Source organism: Hetaerina americana, unplaced genomic scaffold (assembly GCF_022747635.1).
Source record: "Hetaerina americana unplaced genomic scaffold, ioHetAmer1.1.p SCAF_11, whole genome shotgun sequence".
NCBI classification, from domain to species: domain Eukaryota; kingdom Metazoa; phylum Arthropoda; class Insecta; order Odonata; family Calopterygidae; genus Hetaerina; species Hetaerina americana.
Window position 1 is genome coordinate 768480 of NW_027286181.1, and position 6819 is coordinate 775298.

Genomic DNA, 6819 nt, shown 5'->3' on the forward strand with positions numbered 1-6819 from the left:
AGAGTAGTGACTGATAAAGTTAAAAAGATTTTCGTATTGGGAAGAAGGAGAAGGGTGAAAAACAAGCCGCCCCTATGCCCAACTACTTGACAGTTATTCGACGCTTTCCCGCGGAAGTCTCGTGTCCAACGCACAAATGATGCGGGCAATGGCGCATTTATCAAGTCCCATTTAAAAAAATGCATATTTTTATATATTGCGGAAAATTAAAAACGCTCGAGGAAAGAAACTGCTCCCCGTGCCCTCAATTCGTAATAGCACTGGCGTGATTTCGTGACTCCGGGAATGCCGTAAGACCTGAATGACGATAGCTTTAGTCTCATTTTAAAGAGTAGGTGGCTAAATATAATGATAACTATTTCTCCCAAAAAACCACGAAGGGATAGAGAAATATTTTCATAGAGCTTATAATAACACTTTAGTATTTCGGACAAGTTGGAAAGGAGATATTAGTAAAAAATCTCAAATTTCATAAAGAAAAATAAATGTAAAACACAAATACCTCTGAATGAAGACCGAGATTCAATTCTGAAATTGACCTTAGTACTTTCTCTCCTTAGGTATTTAATGAAAATTAAGTCAGGAGAAAGAGGGACAAAAGAGATAAAAGTAAAATTGGAATCAGGGATTTGTGAACCTATATAGAGAAAATATTCAAAATTCAGCGATAAAAATTCTATACCTTAGATATATTGAAGTTCATTGATTATTGAAATGTTAACTTTTGAATCACTTTTGGAATATTGCTATTAACTACTCAATTTTGCTCTTTGTTTTCATCTAGTCTAAGAGACATCGCTCCAATTTATGCAAGACATTTTATCTGTAATTTAACCTTCGCTCCGCGAGTGATTCCCAGCTTTTTTTTTTTTAAGGTAATCTACCGGTTAAGGTAGGTTTTTGGATGGACACAACTACCAAACAAATATTTTATTACTCCTACAAAACACAAAATCCATCATCCCACTCTACATCAGGCCCCTCTTCATCTCTGCGTACCTTCTTCCTCCCTTCATCCCGTCCAACATCCCTATCCTGTTCCTTCCCTTTCCTCTTTTGCCCAACATTCTACCCTCTATCACAGTCTTCAACATCCCACTGCCGGTCAACACCCCCTTCATCCACTTTTCCTGCCTCCATAGGATTGCTCCCAACAAACCCCTCTCTTCGCCCACCATACCAAGTACTTCCTCGTTTGTTTTCTTCTCTGTCCATTTCACCTTCTCCATTCTTCTCCACACCCACATTTCAAAAGCCTCCAATCTACGTCTATCCTCCTGCTTCAATGACCACGTTTCCGCACCGTACATAGCTACGCTCCATATCAGAGTTTTTACGTCTTTTCTTAACATCCTTACTCAACGTCCCCGTCATCAACTCCCTCTTCCTTGTGAAAGCCTCTTTGCCTAGCGCAATTCTTCTCCTTACGTCCCTACTACTTTGACCGTGTTGGTCCAAAACACTACCGAGATACGTAAACTGTTCTACCTGCTCTAGTTTTTGCCCTCCTACTTTAATGTTAAGCTTAGCCTTTTTCTTTCTAGAAAATCGCATCACCTTTGTTTTATTATTATTGATTCTCATCCCATACCTGTCGCACTGAATTTCCAATTCACTCAGCAATGCTTTTAGCTGCTCTAATATTTTGGATACGCTACTCAGTTTATAATAATTACGTTTTACAAACCTAGCTCATCTACGCTGCAGGCGATCCAATTCGACAACCAATCCAACTTCGTGAGAATCCCATATATTTGCAGCAGCATATTCTAAATGAGGCCTAACAATCCGAAGATAACATTTCTCCTTAACCTTTCCATCACATTTACCCAGCACTGTCCTAATAAATACAAATTTTTATTTAGCCTGCATACATAGGAGGGGGATAGTAAAAGGAATTGGGCTGCGATGGGGAGCGAGAGCGGGGGAAGCCTTTGTTCGGCCGGTCGTACGTCAGGCACACGCCTCCTGCGTCAGTATGCGCAGCGCCGTCGCTGTGACTGGATCGGTCCGTCCGTGAGAGCTGTGTATCAGTGAAACAATTTCTTTCATTTCGTCGTAAAAAGTGATGGCGGATTATCAAGAGCAACGCGCTGCAGTGAAATTTTGTTTCCTGTCGGGGAAATTGGCCGCGGAAACTATTGTAATGCTCAAGACTACTGCTATGGGGAGCTGCCCTGAGCTCAACCAGATTCTACGAGTGGTTTACACGTTTTAAAAATGGTGAAATGTCAATTGAAGACCAACCCCGTTCAGGACGCCTTTCAACGTCAAAAACTGACGAACACGTCGACAAAATCAATGCCCTCATTCGTGAATACCGTCGCAGAGCCATTGATCAACTCTGTGAGATATCTGGAGTGTCATGGAGTTCAATTCAGAGGATTATATCTGAAGATTTGCATATGAAAAGGGTTGCAGCCAAAATTGTCCCTCGCCATCTCACTAGCGAGCAAAGGGAGCGTCGAGTTCAGGCATGTTTTGAGCTTCAAAATCAGCTCAAAGAGGACCCTGATTTTTTTTCTAACGTGATTACTGGTGATGAATCGTGGTGCTATGGATACTATGCTGAAACGAAGCAGCAATCAAGCCAATGGAAGACAGCTGGCTCTCCTCGTCCAAAAAAAGCTCACCAAGTGAAATCAAAAATCAAGACAATGCTCATTTGTTTCTTCGATTGCAGAGGTATTGTGCACTCGGTGTTCGTTCCCCCGGGTCAAACTGTCAACCGGAAGTTTTACCTGGAGGTTTTGAAGAGATTGAGGGAGAGTATCCGGAAGAGAAGAGCAGATCTTTGGCACACAGGCGACTGGTTCTTCCATCATGACAACGCGCCGGCTCATACCACCCTCTCCGTGATGCAGTTTTTGACACAAAACGGCGTGACATCGATTGTCCACCCCCCCTACTCACTAAGTTTAGCTCCCTGTGACTTCTTTTTGGCCCCCAGATTCAAAAGGGACATGAAAGGAAAGCGTTTTGACACCGTGGAGGAGGTACAACAAAAATCGCTAGAAGGCCTAAAGGACATCCCGATTAATGAATTTCAGAAATGTTTCGAACAATGTCGTTTGTAGAAGTGCATTTTGGTCAATAGGGAATACTTTGAAGGTGAACAAAATTTAATGTAAACATATTGAGAACTAAAGAATCTATAACAAAATTCCAGTTATTTTGGGTCCCCCCTCGTATTCCCCAAATGCATTTCACCCAATAGAAGCCGTGGGTGAGGGTGGCACCCAAGTATTTAATAAAGTATACACTATCTATTTCATTATTACCACATATGATGTGGTAAGCGTTCGGGAGGGAGAAATGCTCTTATTCCAAAATTCTAGCTCACACATCAAGAGAACGAACTAGAATGCCTGTCTAAATGAAAATAAAACGAACCGGATGAAATTATGTCCGATTTGCACACCGACTTTCCTTGACTTTCTATTCTATCGCGGATAGCAAACGATATGGATTAGATAACCCTCAGAAAGCTGTAATATTTTTTATTTTAAGCCTTGATCAAACTTACACATTAAGTTTATATTTGGGTTGTCAGTAAACGAAACGTGTTTTACTAAATTTGAAAGTCATTGTCGTAAGGATGGATGCAATAAAATTGTGCTTAAGGTATATGTGCTCAAAATTGACCATTTTCCGTTTCCATAGGATGAATTTACCGTAAGGAGCTTAGAAAAAGATGCACTGAAATGAGAATTGGACATTTTTATTTCGATGTTCTCAACTATGCTTCCCAGACAACAATCTCGTAAGGGATTCAGAACCACGAGATAGGGAAGGTATTTTGTTGTCTCATGAAGTGAGATGATTCTTGATGATGCCTGAGGAACGATGCCAGAACTTGACGTGGAGTGGCCTATTAACGAAGGCCGATAAATGAAATCTGTTGGGCGATAATAGATATGAGAATTATTGAATTACGAAGAATGGAAGATGAGAAGCCTAGGAAGCGAACGAGATGCCTCAGTCAACACTCGGGTTAATGACTGCCGATGATGAAGGCAGATTGATTAGGATACAACATCCAACGGCATGGACCATGCAATGGGGATCCACATTGAAGGCAGTTAATGACCCGAAGAGCGCAGATCCCCGTGTGCCAATTTATTAGCTGGGATGACAATCAGCCACCCGATTCGCTCCGCAAGGCGCGCTTCTTCTGTCCTCCGACCTCGCTGGTCCCCTTCTCTGACTCGGAACTCTCGGGGTCCCAGTTGTGGGGTGAGCACCCTTTGTTCCCTTCTCCCCCCCTCCACCCCCAGCCTCGGGGAATGCATGGAAATCCGCGAGGGATCGCGAGGACTTTCGATATGGTGAAATAAACGTCAAGGATGTGACTTTCCAGACGAACGGCTTCGGCAGGCATTTATGATAATTTACGTTTAACGATACCTTTATTTCAATGACTGAAGACGGAGAATTGTTTAACTGGACATGAAGAACATTATCGTGCAACTTAATTAAATAATATCTCCTCAAATTGACAATTATATACTGCCTATGGTTCAGTCCGATGCATTGCGGAACACTATTTTAATTGAAAATATTAAATAAGTAAGTATTACCGCATTTGTAGACGAATTTATTACAAAGAATCAGCGTCTTCCGATGTATTCGGGTGAAAGCACCGGGATAAATTCTCCTAAATTTGCGGTACCATATCCTAATATTTCTAACACTTTAATTTATATATAATACGTATAAATAACATGATCAATTAATTATTCCATTCAATTGTTTGAAACCATTCTCCTCTTCATGATAACTTACGAACCTTGACTACTCGGAAAATAGGTCATGCATAAAAAATTCTTAACACACCGTTTCTTGTAGTTTAAAATGTTCTCTATATGCTTTGTTGAACTATTTACCCTCTGGTTTTGGATTAATTCATCAATTTCTTGTAGACTTCTAATCCGTTTGCACATAAAAATTGATTCTGCATTTAGTCATCGAGACATGAGCCTTATATTAGGCGCATGACCCGCCTCGTCAATTATTGGCTGCTGTAGGAAATAATTGGAATTTAGGAACGTGGAAGGCGAAGATATCCCAGGGGTAGCGAGTGAAACTAAGAGACTTCGAGGGTCGGCTGAGAGCGAAATACCGATAGCGGTAAAAGGTTAAATGGCCCATAGAATAACCTAACTAAAATGTGCCAACGGTGAGTGACAACAATACGGTCAGAGGGCACTGACGGCGGAGGCTAAAAATACCGGTCAGTAATATCAACAGTCACAATTATGGGCGAGAATTTCGAGGTATCGGCCTTAAGAACTCCTATTTGGTAAACAACAGGAAACCGCCATGGTAATCTCCCTAGTGTACGCAGCCTTCCGCCCAAAAACATTAAGTTATGTTAATCAGTTTATGCAATAAAATTTACCTGAATATTTTTTTAGAATAAGCACCAATTTCATCAGCTATTAATAATTTGATTCCGCCTCCCATCTTATAACGCCTATTAGCCTCAGAAAATATTCATCCACAGTCAAAAACTTTAAAATTAATATAGTACTTTTTTATGAAATGTGATAAGTTTGATATGATAAATACCAAAGATTAGAATTCGATTTTGTAATACATTTACTACGGATGGGATTGTTTCTAAAGCTGATAGGTATGAAAGGATGGGAGGCGGAATGAAATTTATTTTATTTATTTATTTTGCATTAGTTCGAAAAACACCATTTCGGGCTTCTCATCGTACTTAAAACAATGATATAAAAATATTACCATTACATGCACCTAAGCCATAGGTGGAGGAAAAACCACCTAGGTGATCGAACCAACGACCTCAGGCTTGGACATAACCCCGCCGACACCGGGGTCGGAAAAAATTAGGTCCCACCGACATTTGAACTCGGATCGCTGGATTCAAAGTCCAGAGTGCTAACCATTACACCATGGGACCGCATAAAGATGGAAAATTGGTATTGGCTGATAATAAATGAATTACGAAGGAAGAGTAGCAAGGAAGTGTTTCAAGTACGTTGGGCGACAAGAGGAAATCCAAATTAAATGACGTTGGAGGCTGTGGAAGAATTTGGAACGGCTAGTTTTACATCTATGAAATTTCAGCGAAATAAATTCTCATTCAAAAACACCCCAATCTCCTCCCCAAACACATGTTGCAAATTCGACTGCGAAAATTAAACTACCCTTTGACATTCATATCTTTTCATTGCTGCCGTAACTGGAGACACTTGCCCACGACACGGAAAATTCATTTTCATAAAAGTAATGAATGAAGAAAACACGTTTAATTTGGAACTCAAGCCGGAGTAATGTGTTTTCGGTCTTGCCCTTAGGGAAGTTACGAGAGAGGTGAGGCCTACTATTAAATTATGGCGTTGGAGGAGTTTCCTGCGCCCGACCCGAAGGCCTTGAAGGGGTCGGGAATGTTGGATAAGGCGCCCACCCGCCTCGCCTGCCGTCGAGGAAAGAATTCGCCGGGTCCGTAGTTCTGGATGCTGCGGCGGTGCCTGGAATCCCAAATGACCAAGGTCGCCCATCCTCGCCACTTCCCAGATCGATGATTTGCAAGGAGAGAGCGAAAAGGCAGCGTCATTTCACACTTTTGAAGCATTATCAGAATTAACTGTCACTTAGTGGCTTTTTGACAGCAAAAATTGCTAGGATTGCTTTGGAGAAGTTTACCACTCCCTGTTAACTAACCGACAAACATTCGAGTACTCATGTTTCGTCCCTTTTATTACTATAATAGTCCATATGTGTATACTCCAAGCTAATGTATTAAGAATTAATCTCCTTATCACTAGGAGTGTCCTACAGGCCCCTCAG

At 41.2% G+C, this 6819-nt stretch overlaps 1 non-coding gene across 1 annotated transcript; it reads right to left on the reverse strand.

Moving 5' to 3' along the window:
* Positions 1–5857: 5857 nt before the first annotated feature.
* TRNAQ-UUG (transfer RNA glutamine (anticodon UUG)) lies at positions 5858–5929 on the reverse strand. The gene has a single exon. It is a non-coding gene; the product is annotated as a tRNA-Gln (tRNA).
* Between the last annotated feature and the right edge of the window lie 890 nt (positions 5930–6819).